The sequence below is a fragment of the Taudactylus pleione genome, unplaced genomic scaffold (genome assembly GCF_031769625.1).
Source record: "Taudactylus pleione unplaced genomic scaffold, aTauple2 ptg000015l, whole genome shotgun sequence".
In the NCBI taxonomy this organism is placed as follows: Eukaryota; Metazoa; Chordata; class Amphibia; order Anura; family Myobatrachidae; genus Taudactylus; species Taudactylus pleione.
The window spans coordinates 18,481,513-18,504,595 of NW_028284417.1; positions in this window are offsets into that span (position 1 = coordinate 18,481,513).

Genomic DNA, 23,083 nt, shown 5'->3' on the forward strand with positions numbered 1-23,083 from the left:
AGATAGATAGATAGATAGATAGATAGATAGATAGATAGATAACCAAGGAAAGAGTTTTTCTCCATTATTTTAAAATAACTTGGACTGTGGTACTATTTTAACATGAGTGTATATATTTCACCTTTCACCACCAGTGCTCTCATCAGCTTATTAAGCTGAGACACTATTCTGGTGTTGACATCAGCACTTAGCTAGACACTATCCACTCCTTTTAGGACTATGGGGGAGATGTACTATACTAAGCCTTTGAGAAAGATAAAGTGGAGAGAGAGAAAGTACCAAAAATTAGTTACTAACTGACATTTTTCAAACACAGCCTGTGTCAAAGCCGGATGATTGCCTGAGACCAAATCTTGTAAAATAATATCTGGTGATGCCATTTTGTGTTGCCTCTGACTACGCCATTTTGCGTCATCAGCATGATACCATTGTGTACGATGCTATATTTGATTATTGAAAGTCCAATCAAAACCTATGCGCACATTAGATATACATATAAAAAACATACAAGGTGCACAACGCATAGTTGCGCTGTACATCAAAGCAGATAAGCACAAAACACACAGACGCACAACGCATACTAGCGAACTTACACAGTATTTTCCCACTCACACATGCAATCACTTATAACAAGGTTCCCAAGATTAAGGTTAATATTAGAGGGTTTTAAACTTTTAATAGCTAATACTTATGTTGTGAAATGTAATGTATATGATATTTAAGGTATAGAAACTGGTAGACATGTCATGTTTGGTACCATTCTAAATCACTGTTTATTTGCAGATCTCCAGTTTTATCGGCAGGGAGATCGTATCATGCGTCCGCAAGTTATGGATTATAGGAAATTAGTGGTTAGAATGTATATCTGTATGTAGTGTCTGTTGACTAGTTTAAACCAGTTCTTCGGCAGGAAAACCACACAAAGCAACATCTGAGGAACTGGGACATACCCCTAGTGATGCTGTATGAACTGTCCTATGACCTGCATCGTACCAGAATGTCCAGGAGCAAGACTCAATGGAAATATGTCAACTAGTTTCTTTGTTCTGTAAGATATATAGCCTGAGTACTGATTATAGTATATAGCTATTCTTCTTGGATGACCACAGGCTTCTGGATAGACGACTGTATACTGGGACCAGTGCGCACTCATATGTATCGGCTTGTACCTTTGTATTTACTTGCTTTTTGCGCTAATTGTCTAGATCACAGCGCATTATACTTTTCATTGAACAATATAAATTTTTGTGCTTTGGAACCACAATTGGATTGGAAAGCAATTATTTCTTCAGCGACATGTAGCGCTAAATAGCGAATTTGGGTAAAGAGATTTAGGGGTATCAATACCTGTAAACTGACATTTAGGAGTTGATTGGTTGGTACTTTATTTCTCTCGACTTTATCTCTCTCCAAGGCTTAGTACATCTCCCCCTTAATCAGAAAATGTTATTATTATATGTGTATAAGTCCAGCATGTCCAATCCTGTGTTTTAGTGTTATACTTTAAAAAAAACCCAATACATTAGCTTAAAAAAAATCATTATACAGTGATAGATTTGTACCCTGAAAGAAAATATTCCATGCACCAATTTGAGATGATATCGTTGCATACCCTGTACATGTGAATATTAATTTTATACTAACATTACTTACCTATAACCCAGGACAATAACTAACTATGGGCGACCGATGCCATCGCACAGAACGCAGAGGCTCTGTGGGCGCAGGTCTGGCCCTAGCCAAGGTTTTGGCTGGTGCCCCTAGCAGAATGGCACCCTGCAGCCAGGATTGCTGTTGCAACACCCGCGGAGCATCCTGTTTATGCTCCATATGGGCACCCTGCACAGTATATGCTGCCAATCAGGCGTCCTAAGGATGCATGGTCAGTGCTGCACTTACCGGAGCCTCATGATTACGCCCCCTTCTGCGTGACATAATGATGTTGTGCGCTCAGCAACTGTGCCCTTTTACAGCTCTGCTATAACCTTTCTACTTTTTGAACAAATACCACCCAAAACTAAATTCAGTTTTGTTTTTTACAATCCTAAAAGTTTGCTGACTTGGGTTGCAGCATTCATGAGACTTAGTGGGTCCACTGACATCTTGCTGGCATATACTAACAGTTAGTGTCCTCATATGGGTTGGCAATAGTGAGAAAATTCATACAATGTGTGCCGCACTTACCTCATTCCTGACAACCTGGTCTTTGTTAAAACAAACAGTGTATTGTCCATATACGCATGTATTGTAAAATACCATGAGTATGGTGTGGTTGCAAAAATAAAAAATGTAATTAAATACAAACATTAGCTACAAAATTAATGCTTTGTTAATGTTTTTCAAAAATCAATACCAAGAATATTTATAATTATATTGCATTATATATGAAAATGCAACTTCTCAATTAGGAAAATGGTTGTTGTCCATGGCAAGCTATCACATGGCTGATTTTCTTTTCTTTTCTTTTCTTTACAGAACTACAAAAGTATAGTCAATGGGCATTGTTTAATTTCCACTATTTAGAAATATTTGTACACTGACTACTAACCTTAATATAGAGTATAGACTGAACTATCATTCTGCTTATTCCTTAAGGGGTATATTTACAAAAAGTAGACTTTAATCGATTTTGTTCGATTTAAAATAAATGAAAATCATCAATATTGATGTTGTGATTCTGGGGCTAAATCACACATTTACTAACAGACACTTTTTATATGTTGATTGTATTAGTAAATGTGTGATTTAGTACCAGAATCAAAACATCAATGTTCAATTTGAAATCAATCAAAATCCATAAATCCATTAAAATCAAATTTAGTAGATATACCTCTAGGTCTTAATAATTTAACATTTTATTTCACATATTTATTTTCCCTAAATTCAATTTATAATTCAGACTCATTACCAGTAGTGAAAACATTAATTTGAAATGTTTCTTTACAATATAGATTTTAAAAACAGAATTGTTCTTAATTTCATTATGTATATATTTCTGTTGTTATATTTATTGCTGTTAAAAGAAAATTATTATTCTATAAAAAAATATAATAATGAATTTCAAATATTTTGCAAGTTAGTGAAGAAATTTGCTAAAGTATAAACAAGAAGGTGAACAGAATGTAATCCAGTTACTTTTATGTAAGTATTAAAACACAGAAAATATGTGCAATTTTCATATTTTTCTCATTAGTTTTAAGATTTTCTTTTAGTTTGTTTGTATGTTTGTTTTTAATTTGTCTAAATACAGCAAAGAGAATACAAATGATAGACAGGCTAAGTCTATAAACCCGACGCAAAGAAGTGTATAGACAATGGTTGGCAGCTGTCCCTATTTCATTGTCTGTAAATGTCCACTGAAACACTGAATAATATAATATCTCCTTTGCTGTACATTATAAATAATTCTTCATACATATTCTTATTTTCTAAACCTTAAACATTAATATGTATTTAAAATTAATATTTTATTTAAAAGCATAACTGAACAGTGTTATCAAACACAGTATACAGTACATGACATGACGAGGACTGGGTCTTACCTATGCCATAGACTAGCACGTGCTCTTAGATTTTTATTTTTAGTTCTGTAGGTATACATTAAAACATACAGAAAAGTGATGAAAAAATGTTACTGTGTCCTTAATATATTTTGGGCGACCGAGTAAATTTGCAACACGTATTAAATATGTCATAATGGTAATCTTTGTCAATTTGATTACATATAATTTATGTCATTTGAATGGTGTTTAATAAGGTCATAACATTCTAGTTGTGGTATCTTATAATACTTTTCTAAAGTTGGTTTACAGTCTGCTCTTTGTTCTGAAGTTCAAAGTGACAAACTCATTGCACACAAGTCACCTGGAGGTTTGCAGACTTGAGTCCAACAAGCACTGAATGCATTAGATTCTTCTCCAGACTTGTAATTGAGGGGTATGTTCCTGCACCATAGATATGCAAGAGTTGATATTATTCAATGTAATAGAAGGAAAGGAAAGCAGCGAAACAACTCATTATTATGTTATTACTTTTCCTTTTTTTTTTTTATAGAAAAAAAAAACAAATTGAAAACTGTTTGCAACACTCATTTAAGTCCTATGAACGTCCAACAATATCTTTCAGGGCTGTTACAATGCTGGCATTATACTGTCCCTTGTCAGCTTTCAATTACTTCATGCACCTAGCTGATCACCAACTTATTTCCTGGCTTAGGTAAATAGGAGTTTTTGGTGCACTTCCCAAAAGTCATTTTAGAGAAGATAAATTAAATAATGATTGCAATTTAATACAGTGATAGTGCTAAAATATTTCCTTCAAGTTTCAAGTTTGACCACAAGTTTCCAATAATACACTTATTTAACTTGCTAGTTCAAACCTGAGGTTTTATTAAATTCTACAGCTGTAGTCAATATTTATGTATTCGTCAACCTAGTTGGACATTTTAAATATTATGGAGACTCGAGTGTGTTATAAGCACATAGAGAGAACACTTGCATTTCATTTTAGGTGGGAAATTTAATTTGAAGGTACAGCTACACAGCTACACTGAAACATATGGCATTAATGTTTCAAGGAATATATAATTACATAAACTTTTTGAAAAAAAAAAAAAATATATATATATATAAAAAAAAACATACATACATATATGAGGGCTGATCGAAAAGTAATGAATGAGACTAATTTTTTTTTTCAGAATCAGATGACTCCACAGGATCTGAATATTTTTCTTTTTCATAGTAGCGTCCTTCACATGCAATACATTTTTGCAGCGTTTCAATAACGATTCAAAGACATGCAGTAGACTGTTTTGTGACATCACTTTTAGTATTGCAGCTGTGACATTTTTCACTTTCCATGCATTTGTTTTTTCAGGGTTGGGAATGCCCAGAAATCACAGGGCGCTAAGTCAGGGCTATATGGAGGGTGTTCCAGTGCTGTCCCATTAATTTCAGTCAGTGTTGCCAATGCAACAGCAGCAACGCATGGTCTTGGAGCAAAAAACAATGTTTCTTCAGCAAATGTGGTCTTTTCTTCCTCATGGCTGCATGCAAATTGGTTTTCAGGACATTTGCATAGTAATCACCATTAATTGTCTGTCCACGGGGAACCCAGTGCTGTAGGATCATACCGTCTGCAACAGCAGAAGCATGACTATTCACATGGAATTTTTTGGGTAGAGGCGAATTTGCATGTTTCCATACAATGGACTATTGTATGGATTCCGGATTATAATGACGAATCCATGATTCGGCACACGACACGAAATCAGGTATGCTCTCTGACATTCGAATGGTGTTCTTGCACGATTCAACTTGTCGTCACATCTGCTCTTCTGTGAGATTTCTGGGTACCCACCTGGCACACACACAATGCATTTTCAGTTCCTTTGCCACAGTTTGCCTAACCCGTTCGAATGAGATGCCAAGTGAAGCCAAAAGTTTGCATAAAGTTAACCTTCTGTCATTATGCAACATCTCCGCTGCTTTTGCAATGTTGACATCTGTTACCACAGTGGATAGTCTCCCAGAGCAAGCTTTGTCAGCTACTCGTGTATTACCATCTTTGAAGTGCTTCCACCACCTAAATACTGCAGCACGGCTAATTGTTTCTCCACCGTATGCTTGTCGTAACATTTCATGAGTATCATTTCCGCTTTTCCAAGTTTAACACAAAATTCAATCACACATCTCTGACTTCATCTCGCAGACACGTCTTCCTCATCCGCCATGACGAAACATTAGAAGATCTTACACTAGCTATGACCAAACAAAGAAGACTACGGCAGTCCAACCGCAGGTTCAGACACTTCAATGTATGAGCTTCACAATAACCAGCATAGCGTTGCCAAGTCTACCTATGTGACAGAAAATCAGAGGCAGTCTCATAACTTGTCAATCAGCCTAGTGATGTGCGGTGAGGTCAATGGCTGGGGAGGCACACATGTATAAAAACACAGTTTTTATATCAAAACTCTGGAGCATGACAAGGCGTATGATAGGGGAGGGAGTATGACAGCGGAGGCTCTGCCTTCCCTGCCTACCCTGACTGCACGTCCCTGAATCAGCTCATGTATATTTATTTATAGTGAGTGGCTTTTCTTCTGAGAAAGAAGTTCCACAAGTGCCATCATGGCGGTACTGCACACAAAAAATACTAGAAAACCCCTATAGTGCATGTGTTCCACTGAGTGTACACTGTTGCGTATGAGAGTAATGGCATTAGGAATGGTGAGGCAAAACCATGGGCATTCCTTGGTGGTGACTGGGAGGTGGCATGTAGTGAACATAAAAAATGCTGTCTCAAGGGTGTTATGAGAGTGTCAGGGGAGTGTCAGTGAACACAGTTGACACAGAGGCCATGTTTATACGAATTTCAGACCTCTTTAAAGGGGCAGTTTTGACCACAGTATTGAAATTCAATGGATGATTTTTGTTTTGCTCACTATCCTCTTTTCCACCTTCAAAGTCACTTAGACCACATTTCTTCCTTTGCACTGAACATCAAATGAACCTCTTTACCGTGTATGCATGCTTTTATGGATTGAATTGCTACCACATGATTGACTGATAGATATTTACATAAACGAGCAGATGCACAGGTTTAGAGTGGCAACTATGTTCATACAAATATATTTCCAAGAAGGATATTTTTAAATTATTATTCTCATCACTCATCACTATAGATACATTTCAAATGATTTTAGTGGCCCTGAATTGCAGTCCACAGTTCTCCCTTTTACAGAAATGGGTGGGATTTTGCTGTAAGTAGGCATTTTGGGAAGAGTTTGAGTGGACGGGATGGAAAGGGGCTGGACTTATTCTTTGCTCTTCTCCGTGTATCAATGTTGGGACATATGATAAAGTGCTTTAGGACATCAGCATATTGCTTTTAAGGAACAAATATATATTTATGCTACCAATGATCTATTTTGTATTATGTCTTTTATCTGAAAAAGGATAGTGTACTGTTATCATTTACATTTCTTTGATCTTAATAAATATCTTCATAAATACAGCACAGATGAGCATGACACTTTAGTTTTCACATGATTGAAATAACCCTGCCTGAATTGTAGAAACTAAACAAATAAGACAAATACAATATATGCATTTTAGTTACATTTAATAGAGGCTCACAGTATTTTAGGAATCTCCATATTTCAGTGATCCTTGGCTGACAGATTGTTTTGCAAAAGGCAACATTTGTAAAAAATAGTTTGAAAGTAAAAAGAGCCAATCAAAATGCATGGATTCATGGACAGCTGTTATCAAAACTAAAACTAAAAATAATAATAACAAGCTGGAGAGTAGGGTAAAAGTGGAAGCTGAGGTAAAGGTGGGGGATGAGGGAAAAGAACCAAGAAGTAGATTTTGAAAATCTTTTCTGTATATGTGTAGCCACCTACCAAAGATCCCACCCATTGAAAGCTATAGTAGTGTTATAATTGTATTGGTAGATAAATTGCCTATACAAAGTACTCACCATGTGGCATGTTTCACTCTTTTTCTCTTTTAGTGTGAAATTAAAAAGAATTTGTTCTGGAAATCTTACATCTGAGCAATAAAATATACACTGTAATATTAATAAAAAAGAATGCTACACCTTTCTTAAATAAAAAACACCAAACTAACCCCAACACAGGGCCTGATTCAGCAAGGATCGCAGTTGCTTACACGCAATTGGTGATTATTTTGCACTGCGCATACGTACGCATCACAGTGCACATACACGGACCAGACACTGCGATCAGGACTGTGATCACAGTGACCACGCAGACCCATCACTGTGTGACAGGAAGTGGTGGTGATGGGGGCGTGATTGGGCAAATGCAGGCGTGCCAGTGCGTTTCAACAGCGTTGCAGGGGCGTGCATAAATTATCCACTGCGACGCCATACACAGTCTGAAGTCTCATAGGTAAGCAATTCCTGAGTGAGATCTGACCTGCCTTAACTGTGCGTATGGGCCCGATGTTACTCGATGTTACCAATTATTTTGCTATGTTGCCAAAGTATAGAGATGTGAGTAAGGGGAAGTGGGCGTCCTTATGTTAGGCTGTGATCGCAATGCAAATGCAAACATTTACATATCACCACTGATATTAGCAACTGTGTGCCTGATTCAAAGGCGCTCGCAAAAAGCGAACGCTAACTCTGAATCAGGGCGGGCGCATATTTTTTTAGTTGCGGCCTCTCGGCTGCTCGCATAGCTGTGGGTGACCACCCACAGCTATAGCGAGCGGCCATGATGATGGTCACGATGGTCTCGTGGCCGCAAGCCCCAGAGAGCTTCTGGCTCAAATCGAGCCAGAAGCTCTCCCACTGATATCACTGTGAAGATTGTGAAGTGGGGCCGCCCCCAAATGCCTCCATTTGTGAAGCCACCCCCCACCACACCTACCAAATGGGGCGAGCTGTTGATCAACATCGACAGCCGCCCCTTTTTTAGTGAGTCCCTGGCCTCGCGCACGCTGCGCGTGTGCACTGGGCCACCATTGACCCGCTTGCGAGCGCAATGCACTTGCGAGCGGGTCTGAATCAGGCCCTGAGTTGCGTGCATATAAGCAGAATAGCAATCCTTGCTGAATCAGGCCCACAGTTCCTGCAACTCCCGTACACACTTAAAACTGCTACCACCTAATACATAAATAAGGCAATAGTACCCTGAAACCTTGTTACACAATTGCACACATAGGGCCTGATTTAGTGGTGGACACTAATGTTAGCATGATTGCTACTTTTTATGCAGTGCTACTGTGGATTTATGCTAATGCTGCAGCTGATGGAATTCATACAGAGATTCCTACCGGCTGTGGCGCTAATGCACCATCTGTTGGACATCAGTTGCACTATCGAACATTGCACCAGCCCTATGGAGGTGCAGAATGTCTGTCTGAGTATGTCCACCAACTGCACACATTTGCTAACCATGACATGCCATCGCCTGGCTAGACACCCCCATTACCAACCAGAAACAGCCACTGAAATTACATCCCCCTGCATCCAAATTTGTACAGTGAATATCAGAACCCTAGCTGAGTCATTTGAAATAAATTAGCGTATTATAATTTAGACAAGTTGCAAGTCAGAGTCTCAATTGCTCTAACCAAGTAAACTATACACATAAATGAGGGACAACTAACATGCCTGTTCTAAAAACCCAAATTGCGCTGTGTAGGACTCGCCTGCCTTGAGCACAGACCAAGCACCTACTTAAAGAAATGCCCAGGTCCCCCGCATAGGTAGGACACCTTGCTTTACTTTGAAGGGATAAGTGCCCCAAAGCAACTTCCTGCGTCACGTCCTAATCCAAACACAAAAATTCCCTAGAGCAAATTACTCAAATGGACCCCATCAGGCCTGTACAGCTGAGGGAAGTCCACATTAATCATAGGGTGTCTGACCACTAAATCCCCCAAACCTAAAACAGAACCAGGACACTGCTATACTTATCTTTTTTATAGCTTTTTCCAGAGCTGCATGATCTCTAGACCACATCTTACTAAACAGGGAAAAATCTCAGACCATACTAGTGTCACCCCAGGCCAACAAGACAGAATACAGTAGTCTGTCTTAATCTTCAAAATTTAGTCAATATCCTTGACCTGTCCTGCATCATTACCCTCGATGTGAGTCACTAGCCAATCGGGCAAACAGCACCATAGTTCAAAAGAAAATATCAACGTCAGCAAAGCCAACCATCGGAGGTCCCTAAAGCTTATCCACCGAATCCTATGACCTCCCAACAACAAAACTGCCTTTTTGGCCAGAGCATGTAGTAGTGGCCCACAAACCACACTGTTCTGGACGAAACATCTTCAACTGTAAAAAACCCGAATCCCAGCAGCGGCAGCACGACCAAACAGCAGAGCCCGGCAGTGGAAGCCCAACAGCGCTGGAAATCCCGATCATGGTAAGGTAAGTATCAACTAATCTAACCAACCCCCCTAACCCTCCTTAGGGGTGCCTAACCCTAACCTCCCCCGCTGTGCCTAACCCTAATCCCCCCTCTAAGTGCCTAACCCTAACCCTCCCTTCCCCACTGCCTAAACCTAAGTCCCCTAGGGGGGTTCCTAACCCTAAATCCTCCCGGGGGTGTCTAACCCTAACCCTCCCTCCCCCTAGCCTAACCCTAACCCTCCATGGGGGGTGCCTAACCCTAAGTCCCCCCCCGGGTGCCCTAAACCTAGAGGCATTGGGAACTAGCTTGGCAGTCAAAATCTTCTCCAAATTGAAACTAACTAAAAATGATGCCCAGACCCGAATATAAGGGGTGCGGGGGTTAATATCATCTCCTTGGAAAAGCAGATCCGATGATGAGGTTTGCTCACCCCAGTAATAATAATAATAAAAAGAATTTTATTTATATAGCGCTTTTCTCCCATAGGACTCAAAGTCGCTTTACAGACATCAGAAAACATGGTACATTGTACAAGGATTTGGTGTTGCAAAAAAAAAAAAAAAAAGTAGAAAACCACACAGATAATTAAAATCAACCGAAACCTAGAGAGCACAATAAGCATATTGCAGGGTTGGTGAAGACAGTAGGACCCCATAGGAATAATACAACGAGCAAAATTAAAGGAACCCAACAACAACTGTGCCAAATGCAATTTAACCTTTTCCGAAGCTAAACATATCTGAATTAATCCCAAAAACTTGTCAGCTAGAAGATGGAAACACCATTTGTCCATTTAAATGCCTTGGTATGACAAACAGGAAATGGGACCTTCCATTTTTCCCTGCGTACACCTAAAATGCAAAATAAGGACTGTGCTGAAAATAAGATGTTTGCACATACATCATTGTCCCTAGGGCCTACAAAAAGCTAATCATCTAAATAATCAGCATGATCAGTGCCCGCCTGGATGCACCAAAGTAAAAACAAACTGCATTTTTCAAAATAAGCACAATAAACAGTGCAACCCATGGGCAAACATTTATCTAATTAAACTGTCCAGTGAATTTAAAACTCATATTGATTTGGGGTGCAAAAGCAGAAGTCAAAAAGCTTATTTGATATCCAACTTTGCCATTATAGCCCCTGCACCAAAACTACATATCAGTGCATGGGTGTCATGAAACGACTGATACTGAACACCACAGATGTATGTATCTGCAGCTGTGAATCCATGATGACTTCCAAAAGTGGATAGGAACACCTCTAATTGAGTGTTCCTCAGGAATGGCATCATTAACCGATTTTTTACCAGGTACATTCTTGGGCACCACCCCTAAGGGGGAAATGTGCAACCCTGAAAGTGGAGCTGAAGGAAAGGGACCACACATGCTCCCCAAACTGACATTAGCCGCAACCTTCTGCTGAACAATATCTGGAAACTCACTAGCTGATCTAAGATTCCTCCTGGCTATAACATTTAAAGAATCCCTAATTGATAAATTTGGGCTCCTCCAGCAATGGATACCAGCCCAACTTCTCAAATTCCCTCACAACAATCATCTTAGAAAGCGTTGCCCTGTGCAACACACCTACCTGATGAATTTGCAATCATTCCAAGCCTACAATCCTCTGTTGGGTGCCCAACCCCAAAGATATGACAGGAGTGTCAAAAACAAAATCACGCAAATCTCAAAGTTATTATAAGCAAAATCAGCTACCCTTTTTCAAGGGTAACTGTTTCAAGTCCACATTCTCCTGCAAAACCTTGTTATGCTGGGTGATATCCAACAAAATTTCCACATCCTTATAACTCAGGCATGACAATTTTACCATCCTGCTTACTACGGAACTGATCATCATAATTCCTCCAAACCCTTAGACTTCATGAACATCTCATGCACCAAATGAAAATATTTGATGACAATACAAAGTTCATTTGGGCGAGGCTCTAGGTATCATGCTGAAAAAACTAATATATCCCGATACAATTATGTTAGTTCCTCCTTTATGTCACCGGCTTCCTAGCTTTTTACAACCCCTGGTCTGCCTTAACTGTAAGAATGAAAACGACAAAATATTTGCCCTTACAAATTTTCTCCATAGCCATTTTCCTCCAACCCATAGCAACTGCTCTATTTGCACAATGGACCATATCCATGTGCAAACCATGAGAGTCCGGCCCAGCATCCTCTGTCCTAACATAGTGCTTAGCATGCTTCTTTGTTAACTGCTGCACAATAATTCTAGCTAATTTATGTGGCCTATGCAGTGAACCTGAAGAGGAGCTGCCTTTACTAGCAGAGAAGTAAAAGACTAATTGGGGTTAACAATGAGAGGTGCATACTCACCAATACAGACTTGTTTTTACCAATATTATATTTTATTACTTGTTTTTACTAATATTATATTTTTTTACTTGTTTTTACTAATATTATATTTTATTACAATACACTTACACATTTAAAGCACAATGCCTCATTTGTAACCATGTTAAGAAACAAAACAGGGTTACAGCCTTTTTTAATTAGCAAAATACATACAGGTTATTTCCATTTTGTCAAATCAATCAATAAACTTTTTTCTGAATAAAGGAGATCACTGCTCACCATTGCTATCCTTGACAAAGGGCATATGTGTCTGAAATGCGTTGGAAAGCTTTGAACACAGCACACATGAAGGACATGCTCCATTACCGCAACAGCAAACAGACGGATCGTTTATCCCTGCACTGCAGTAAGCGGAAGAAGGAGTGAACATACACGTGAAGGGAACCACCCGGCAACGCTGCCTTGAAGATTGGAAGGTAAGCAGAGATAGGGAAAGTTAGTTATAAGCGCTACCTTCCACCGCACAGACACTGAAATGGCTTATATTGGAACCCCATACACTGCTTGTCGTACAAACTTACAAAAGTGGCTATAAACATCATTTAACCACTCTTTTTTACAGGTATTGTGCTACACATTTGTTGCACTATCCAATTTCAAGCACTTGATTTATCTTTTATATGGTTTAAAAAATAAATAAATTTGTGAACAACCAGCTTTTGTTTTTCTTTCATAAATACCTCATTAGCGCAGCAATACGGACCAGGCACTTCCGAATCATGCATAATGCAATTGAAACCCAACCCAGGAGCTACCAGAAAGACAGCATGACAATACCTCAACACAAGTCACCAAATCTTACACAAAATAGAAACATACAAAATTAGGTAATAGATTATTACGCCAGTCCTGTTTCAGCTGTATGTATCTGCAGCTGTGAATCCATGATGACTTCCAAAAGTGGATAGGAACACCTCTAATTGAGTTGGTGATTCTCAATGAAATGGGGATAACATGCAAACAAATGAAGAATATGTTAGAGAAATAATAAAATTCTTATTCACACCCTGTGTGGAGAAATGGAACTGGTGGGAATCCAAGAGGGTTTCAGATGGTGCAAATCACCAGAGATAGTAAACCACAGATGTAAAAGCAACACACAACTCCACACCAGGTGAGTTTTATATAAACAAGGAGATGCTCACATTTATACTTACATAAGGTAAGTATGTGGCAATCATATAAAGGTTTCTTTAGCCTAGTGCTATTTTTCAGCAGGAACAAGCAGGAGCTCAGTACCTCAACCTTTTATTAACCATGACGTAATGTCCTGGCCCAAAATATGTTTTCCATAAGATAGGTTTTATTTTAAAGCCCCTTTTGAGTGCCTTTGTTTCTAAATACTATATATGTATGTGTGTATGTGTGCGTGTATGTATATATATATATATATGAAAATTTGTCCTTCTGTCCTATACAAATCAACAGTTTACACGCCAAGATCGTGAAATTTTACATACAAGTGTATTAAAACACGGCGGAGGCAACTAAAAAATGTTTAAATCAAAATTAATTACAGTTAATCTTTAATTAATTAAAAACCACAATTTTTGCATAGCATTCACCCTCTACATGTCAGGTCCGGAATTAGAAAAGGATTTAGCTTATGTACTGTTTTTTCTTCTCTATCTTCTCTACTATATAAAAGCGAAAATTTGTCCTTCTGTCTTTCTATACAAATCCACAGTTTACATGCGAAGATCGTGAAATTTTAAATACGAGCGTATTAAAACACGGTGGAGGCAACTAAAAAAATTTTAAATCGAAATTAATTACTGTTAATTTTTAATTATTAAAAAGACACAATTTTGCTGGACACTCATTGTCGGGCCTCACAGCATATGGGTAGGCCTTGGAGCAAGCATTTTGTGTTGTCATGTTTTGTCATGATCTTAATGTTTATTATCGAAGAGAGCTTTAGCAGGGTTTGCCAGCATTCTCAGCTCTCTTACTATACCAAATTATGCAACAACATTGACTTCTTTCTTCGAACTGTGTCAAAATGATGACTTTGTAAGGACCCTGCAGTACTGTGAGCTGCCAAAATATTACACATGGAATGCTTCTGGAAAAGTTTTTATGTGCAGAAAACAGGGAGTCGCTGTAGATGGTCATCCTGGTATCAGAGCAACAGAAGCTCTTGGCCGTGTTTACACTGTACATCTGACAAATTTTGATTGCTTCTATCTCCGAAGTTTGCTTGACACCATTGCAGGTCCTACTTCCTTCAAAGACCTTAGGACTGTTGATGGGGAAGTTTGTCACACTTTTCGTGAGGCCTGCCTAAGGAGAGGTTGGTTGGAGGATGACGTGTAAACAAACATTCTTAAAATCCCGGGCAATACCGTGTACTCCAGCTAGTATATATATAAAACTCAACCCCCAATAGCTCCATTCCAAATTTCCTTAACCTATTTTTCCAGAAAAATAGCCCTGTCTTTAGCTACATACCAGCCTTGTTATTCACCGAAAGTGGCACAGTGGCAGACCGTATTTATGAGATGGTAAAATTATGCTCACACTATAGCTTACATAAAATCAGTAACTGAAGACATACTGTATAAAGGTTCTTTGAGTCCATATGTATAAGTAGCTTATGTGGTAACCCAGTGCAGTAAGTGTGTAAGGTTATTAATTAGTAACCTTTTCAGTGGTCCTGTATTCCATCAGCCCAGTTTCTCACTATTCCAGTTATTAACCAGGGACCCCCACAAGGAGATGTGGGCTTAGCTGTTATGCTATGCAGGTAAGTAGCGGACATGTCTGGTAGGAGATGAGGACACCAGCACACCATAGACAGTAGCAAAGACAAAGGCAGGTGGCAGGCAAGAGTGGTCAAAGTTCAGTCTGAGGTCAGGGTTTGAAGAAGGCCAAATATACGAGATACTACCCGAGTTTGGGGCATGCTGAGACAAATTCAATAGAGCAAGCTGGTATCAGGGTTGGAGAGATCAGAGTTTGTCAGCAAACAAACCTGTTCAGGTAACAAAATATCAAGCTGAATAAAGCAGGCTAAGTACAATCAAAGGGGCAGGCAATATAGCCCACACTGAGCGTGCTGATTTCCTGCCTTAATAATACCCATGGCATGCAAGGGATTGGCTGTGACAAGTAAGTGGATGGAGGGCCTGTACAATGCAAAATGTTCAAGAATACTAAACACAATGCTTTAACCTATAGAATCTGCTGAGACTCAAATGTCATGATCACTGGCTTGCAGTTCCCAATGTAGAATCTCCCATAGCACCCAGGACTGTGACACTATGCTTCCAGCAGATAGATCAGTGTTTCCTAGCTCCAATCCTCAGGGACCCATAACTTTGAATGCTTTGTAGACCTCCTAGCACTGTATATTAAAGATAAATATAATGAGCAGGCTTAATTATATATATGAGAGAGAGAGAGAGAGAGAGAGAAAGCTTTCAGTGGTGGGTGGATCAGGATGAGGTCACTTTGAGTGCTCTGTTTTCTCTCTCTCTCTCTCAGCCCGGCGCATATCCAGTGGGGGGCACAATCAGTGTGATCGCTCCCCCCACAGACATAGGAGACTGCTGCGGCTCCTACTTAGCAGCCGCAAGCAGTCTCCAAGTGCAGGCCAGCACACAGCAGGGTGTGCTGGGCTGCTGTAATGAAAGAGGGAGTGGTGGGAGTGGCACCAGACCCGAGCCCCCAACGGGCCCTTCCAGGAAGCCCGGGCCCAGGTAATTAGTACCCCCCCTCTCGGCACCCCTGTCCGCAAGACTGACCATTAGTCCTTAGCTATTTCACTTGATCACTCCTATACTTTGTCCCACTCAACAGCATACTTCCTCTTTCCTCAACCTCTCTCTTGCTCCACCTCCTGCCCATTGGGGGATCATGGACAAAGTTGTACCCTATGAAGCTGGCAGAGATCAGACGCAGGAGCTCAAACTAAAAGTCAGCTGCTGATTGCTGGATAATATATGTAGGGAAATAACTGTTTAAAAATATACCGTGAAAGATGGACAACCCATACACTTAGGAAAAAAGAGCAATATGCTCTTGGTCATGTCTTCCCTGGTTACAAATGACTGGACTAGCGTTTCTTCCATCTTTAGCAGCAAAGTCTCCCATTTAGCTTGATGCACTTAACAGTACTAAGTTGTCCCAAGAGCATGTACACAAGTCAAATGTACAATAATGAAATAATAATACTGGGAAGTGAAGAATAATAATAATACTGGAGAGTGAAAGGACAGTAGCAATGTATTCTGGAAACAGAAACATGGCCAGGATCTAATGTCAAAAGGTCAGATCAGGAGGAGGCAGTAGACAAGCTGGATTAGTTACAAAGAAGATCAATGAAGTACAAATTGCTGGATTATAGGCACTGAAATACAATACAGGTTGAGTCTCCCATATACAACATTTTTTGAGCATGACTGAGACAGTGACACCTTTGCATTGTGATGGTTCAATGTACACAAAATTTGTTTAATGCCCAAAAATTATTAAAATGATAAATAAAATTATTGTATAGGATTGCCTTCAGGATATGTGCATAATGTATATGCATTCTGCATTTAGACTTGGGTCACATCCCCAAGTTATCTCATTATGTTATGTAAATATTCCAGAATACAGAAAAATCCAATATGCATAATAATTCTAGTCCCAATCATTTTGGATATGGGAGACTCAACCTGTAATATTGCAAGCAGGGCCAGCGCCACCATTAGGCAACCTTAGGTAGCTGCCTAAGGGCGCCAGCAACTGGAGGGCGGCACTGAGTCAATGAAACTAAAAAATGAAGGATCTTTCAGATATCCTTCTTTACAATTGTGCTAGCAGCGGTCGCGGGTCTTATCAGCCACAGCCGCCGCTGTCTCTGAGTCAGCTCACTCCACATCAGAGCTTGAAGTGAGTGGTATGCCATACCGCCACTTCAGCCAGGGTCCAACCTCCCACTTGACAGACTAAGCTGGGAGCGGCGGCAGCGTTAAGTGGAGATGTGTATAGCTGTGGACACATCTCTAGAGCGCTGGCTTGACCCAGCACTGGGTGACGCTGGGTCACGGTGCCAGGACAGAATCTCTAAACACAAACCCAGCACCGGTCATGAACCAAGCACAGACCGGCAGCTAGTCATTTGGAATCACCATCGGTGGTGGGGTGGTCTTTGAAATTTGGTGCTGGGCGCTAGCCAATTACGGCTTTCGGATCAGCAGCCAATCAGAATCAGCCACGCGGCTGCATCTGATTGGTTGCCAACCCGTGCTGTGATTGGTTCACAGCCAGCACCAAATCTAAAGAAGTTTGGAGGAAGGTTGCTGAGCCACTTGCGGAGCCGCTGCCTCACTGCCAGGGAGGCGGAGAAGACGGACTTTGTCAGCACAGTCTAGTCCAGACATGGAAAGAGGTACATGAGGTGCGAGGGAAGGAAGTAGGTAGTGTGAGTTGGTGGGAAGCATGTAGTGTGAGGTAGAGGGGGTGGGTGAGGGAAGTAGGTAATGAGAGGTGGAGGGGAGCTGGTAGTGTGAGGTACAGGGTGCGTGGGAGAGCAAGGCTTAAGTAGGCTTAAGTATTGCCTAGGGTGCCAAGAAACCTTGCACTGGCCCTGATTGTAAGGATATCTATTACATAGATACCCCTTACATGGAGGAGGAAATTTGTCTTGCATGAGAGATTTCTGTGAAGATTTGAATGCATGAGTATTGCTGGTTACAGGTTTGCATTCCAATGCCGGAGTCATGCAATGCATAAGATTGTTTGAAGTCCACATGTTGATACATGTGCATTTTCTGGCTGTGATGCTGTCATGTCAGTACTGTATATGTGCAATTCAGGATGTGACTAATCTGGAAAGTGTGATCGTGAGTCCAGCTGTGTTATGTACACCTCCAGGGCCATAACTAGGTGTGTGCGAGTGGTGCCACCACACAGAGTGCAGGGCTCTGTGGGTGGCAGTGTCACTGCCCCACAGACTTGGCATCTGGCTAGCAGGGTGCCTTGAAAGGCACCTTGCAAGCAGTGTCACTGCTGCAGCGCCACAGGAGCATTTTTTGGATGCTCCAGACACGCACCCTGCAGACTTTACAGCACCCTAGAGCATCCTGAGGATGCTCCCTCGGTGCTGCTGTTCTTCCCGTCGCTGGCAGCCCCACCTCCTCTGTATGATGTCATGCCATCAGGGGGCCTGGCCGGCACAAGTTGCCGTAAAGCCCTGTACACAAGCCCGGCAACAGGGGGGGCTCAGGGGTACAACTGTACCAGGCCCCAAAGTCCTAAAGGGCCCAGGAGTATACCGCTGCCTGCACTGCTGCTGCAATGATTAGCAGGGTGCAGGCATGTACGGGGCCCTGCTGATCACTGCAGCAGCAAGTCCAGTGGAGGGGGCAGAGCAAGGCAGGGTGCTGACACTTACTACTATCTGCTGTCTGGGCTCTTGGAGAAGCTCAGCACTGTGGTGGGGCTGTCTGATGTCTCCTCGATGTCTCAGCCAGTGATCCGTGGAGTCTGATGTAAGTGGGAATGTCTCCTCAGATCACTGGCTGAGAGATAGAAGGAGTCATTAGGGAGTAGCCCCACCCCCACCACAGCAGCAGCAGCAGTCTGGACGAGACGGAGGACTCAGTAGAAGCTGCCCAGGAGGCTCGAGCAGAAGAGGCAAGTGCTGCCTGAGAGAGGGGGGAGGATACAAAATGTGGGATGGGATTGGGAAGCATAGTAGGGGATGGGTGAGCAGTGTGAGAGGGGGATGGGAGAGCAGTGTGGGAGGGGGGATGGGAAAGCACAGTGTGGGATAGGGATGGGAGAGCACAGTATGGGAAGGGGGATGGGAGAGCAGAGTGTGGGATGGGGGATGGGAAGGCACAGTGTGAGAGGGGGGATGGGAAGCACAGTGTGGGATGGGGGATGGGAGAGCACAGTATGGAACAGCATAGTGGGGGATGGGGATCACAATGTTGAATAGAAGAGCACATTCATCGGATGAGGTATGAGAGAGTATAGTGTCAGATGGAATATGGAAGCACAGTGTGGGATGGAGAGCCTATGTGTAAAAAAATAAATAAATATACAGACTTATGCAAAGGAGCTAATACGAGCCACCATCCTGATTAGGTCCTTCGAGAATCAAGTAGCCGGCGGAGTCACCAGCACCGAGAGACGAGAGGATCCAGCACATGGCGAGCTGAGGAAAAGACACACAAGCAGAATTGCTGCAGCAGGCATACATAGAATAAGGTAAGTGTGGGGCATGGAGGGAAACTGGGGGCTCAGAGGTTCCCCAGAAAAACCACATATAGGCATAAATCCCAACTGTCTCACTTCTGGTGAGACAGTCCCACTTCTGATGGGACAGTCCCGCTATTCAGGGACTGTCCCACCCAGGTGCTGCAGTGTTCTGTTGAGGGAGGAGCAGCGGGTGAATAGATGCCGTGCGCATGCGCACGGCATCTCTTCACTGTGCAGGGAGGGCAGACTCAATCAACTTGCCTGTTTCTGCCAGGGACCCTGGAATGGGGGCTCCTAAAATAATGGGTGTACCAGGCCCCATGATTTCTGTTGCCAGCCCTGCCTTTACAGCTCATAGCCTGTTATAAACTAGCAAAGCTTCAAGATCCTTGCTACTGTCCCAGAACAGGGTATATTAAGGAGATCAGAGAATACATAACTACAACTTTCTATCCCATGTATATATTGCCTGATTTAGAGATGGAACTTATTCAGAGCCGCTCGCTGCTGGCGGGTACTCACTCTGAATGTGGGCATTTTTTTTTCTCCGGCTGCTCGCTAAGCTGTGGGAGACCACCCACAGCTTGTGCGAGAGGCCAGGAGACCGTCACGATAATCGCGACCATCGGGCTTGCAACAAGACCCTGGGGTAGGGTCTAGCTTCCGCAAGCCCAAGGGGACTTCCTGCTGTAATAGAGCAGGAAGTCCACTACTGACATCACTAACCCCTCCCAACAAACGCCAGGCGTTCCTAAGGGGATGCCGGCTTTTGAACGGCCACCCCCCTACCCGCCCACAAAATGGGTTAAGACCTGTCAATCAACATCGACAGCCACCCTGTCATTTAGCAAGCCCCATAGCAACTGATCTTCAGTCGCTCAGCGGGGCTCGCGCATGCGCACGCCGGACGCTGCGCATGCGCAGGGCATTAATATTGAGCACAGAAAAAAGGGGATTTTCCCTCCAGCACACTGTAGCCAAAACAATACTTAAATCCTACTTGATAATAGAGATTCAGAGGTATTAGTTACATACATTTGCAAACATATGAATAAGCGCCAGGCCTCGTCAAGGCTCCTCTATACTGGCGTCCCTAACATTAAGGGGTTCACGTCCGAGAAGCAAGGCACCCCAAAAAATTCCAGCCAAGGACCATCCCCAGGACATCACACGAAAAGAGGAAAAAAGGTGATAGTGAAGTGTAAAGGATAGATGTGTAAGAATAAATCAATAAGTGTTAATGAAATGAGAAAGAATTAAAATGACATAAATAATATACAAACAATCAGAGAAGTGAAAAAATATTCTATGTGAATTAAGTGGTGATGCCATGAGAAAGGTCCAGCCAGAAAACCCCGCGGGCCCCACTCCCAAATGCTCACCCCAAAATAATTATTGGTACATAATAGTAGCACCCACTCTGGGTCATATAATTACATATTGGTGTACTGCATGATAACAGTACATGTATGAGCTGAGAGCTAACTTACCTAGGAGGTACCCCAAAAGACCTCCATATGGCACTATAAGGATCAGCACCTCCTCCTAATGCTGACTCCCTTCATGCCTCTCCAAATTGCAAACCAAAAATGTGGTAGTTGCTCAATCAGCAAATTGGCATACCACAGGTAAAGGGCGGGGTTTATACTGAACACAGAAAAAAGGGGATTTTCCCTCCAGCACACTGTAGCCAAAACAATACTTAAATCCTACTTGATAATAGAGATTCAGAGGTATTAGTTACATACATTTGCAAACATATGAATAAGCACCAGGCCTTGTCAAGGCTCCTCTATACTGGCGTCCCTAACATTAAGGGGTTCACATCCGAGAAGCAAGGCACCCCAAAAAATTCCAGCCAAGGACCATCCCCAGGACATCACACGAAAAGAGGAAAAAAGGTGATAGCGAAGTGTAAAGGATAGATGTGTAAGAATAAATCAATAAGTGTTAATGAAATGAGAAAGAATTAAAATGACATAAATAATATACAAACAATCAGAGAAGTGAAAAAATATTCTATGTGAATTAAGTGGTGATGCCATGAGAAAGGTCCAGCCAGAAAAACCCCGAGGGCCCCACTCCCAAATGCTCACCCCAAAATAATTATTGGTACATAATAGTAGCACCCACTCTGGGTCATATAATTACATATTGGTGTACTGCATGATAACAGTACATGTATGAGCTGAGAGCTACCTTACCTAGGAGGTACCCCAAAAGACCTCCATATGGCACTATAAGGATCAGCACCTCCTCCTAATGCTGACTCCCTTCATGCCTCTCCAAATTGCAAACCAAAAATGTGGTAGTTGCTCAATCAGCTAATTGGCATACCACAGGTGCTTGTAAAGGGCGGGGTTTATACTGAACACAGAAAAAAGGGGATTTTCCCTCCATCACACTGTAGCCAAAACAATACTTAAATCCTACTTGATAATAGAGATTCAGAGGTATTAGTTACATACAATTGCAAACATATGAATAAGCGCCAGGCCTCGTCAAGGCTCCTCTATACTGGCGTCCCTAACATTAAGGGGTTCACGTCCGAGAAGCAAGGCACCCCAAAAAATTCCAGCCAAGGACCATCCCCAGGACATCACACGAAAAGAGGAAAAAAGGTGATAGTGAAGTGTAAAGGATAGATGTATAAGAATAAATCAATAAGTGTTAATGAAATGAGAAAGAATTAAAATGACATAAATAATATACAAACAATTAGCTGATTGAGCAACTACCACATTTTTGGTTTGCAATTTGGAGAGGCATGAAGGGAGTCAGAATTAGGAGGAGGTGCTGATCCTTATAGTGCCATATGGAGGTCTTTTGGGGTACCTCCTAGGTAAGTTAGCTCTCAGCTCATACATGTACTGTTATCATGCAGTACACCAATATGTAATTATATGACCCAGAGTGGGTGCTACTATTATGTACCAATAATTATTTTGGGGTGAGCATATGGGAGTGGGGCCCTTGGGGTTTTTCTTGCTGGACCTTTCTCATGGCATCACCACTTAATTCACATAGAATATTTTTTCACTTCTCTGATTGTTTGTATATTATTTATGACATTTTAATTCTTTCTCATTTCAATAACACTTATTGATTTATTCTTACACATCTATCCTTTACACTTCACTATCACCTTTTTTCCTCTTTTCGTGTGATGTCCTGGGGATGGTCCTTGGCTGGAATTTTTTGGGGTGCCTTGCTTCTCGGATGTGAACCCCTTAATGTTAGGGACGCCAGTATAGAGGAGCCTTGACGAGGCCTGGCGCTTATTCATATGTTTGCAAATGTATGTAACTAATACCTCTGAATCTCTATTATCAAGTAGGATTTAAGTATTGTTTTGGCTACAGTGTGCTGGAGGGAAAATCCCCTTTTTCCTGTGTTCAGTATAAACCCCGCCCTTTACAAGCACCTGTGGTATGCCAATTAGCTGATTGAGCAACTACCACATTTTTGGTTTGCAATTTGGAGAGGCATGAAGGGAGTCAGCATTAAGAGGAGGTGCTGATCCTTATAGTGCCATATGGAGGTCTTTTGGGGTACCTCCTAGGTAAGTTAGCTCTCAGCTCATACATGTACTGTT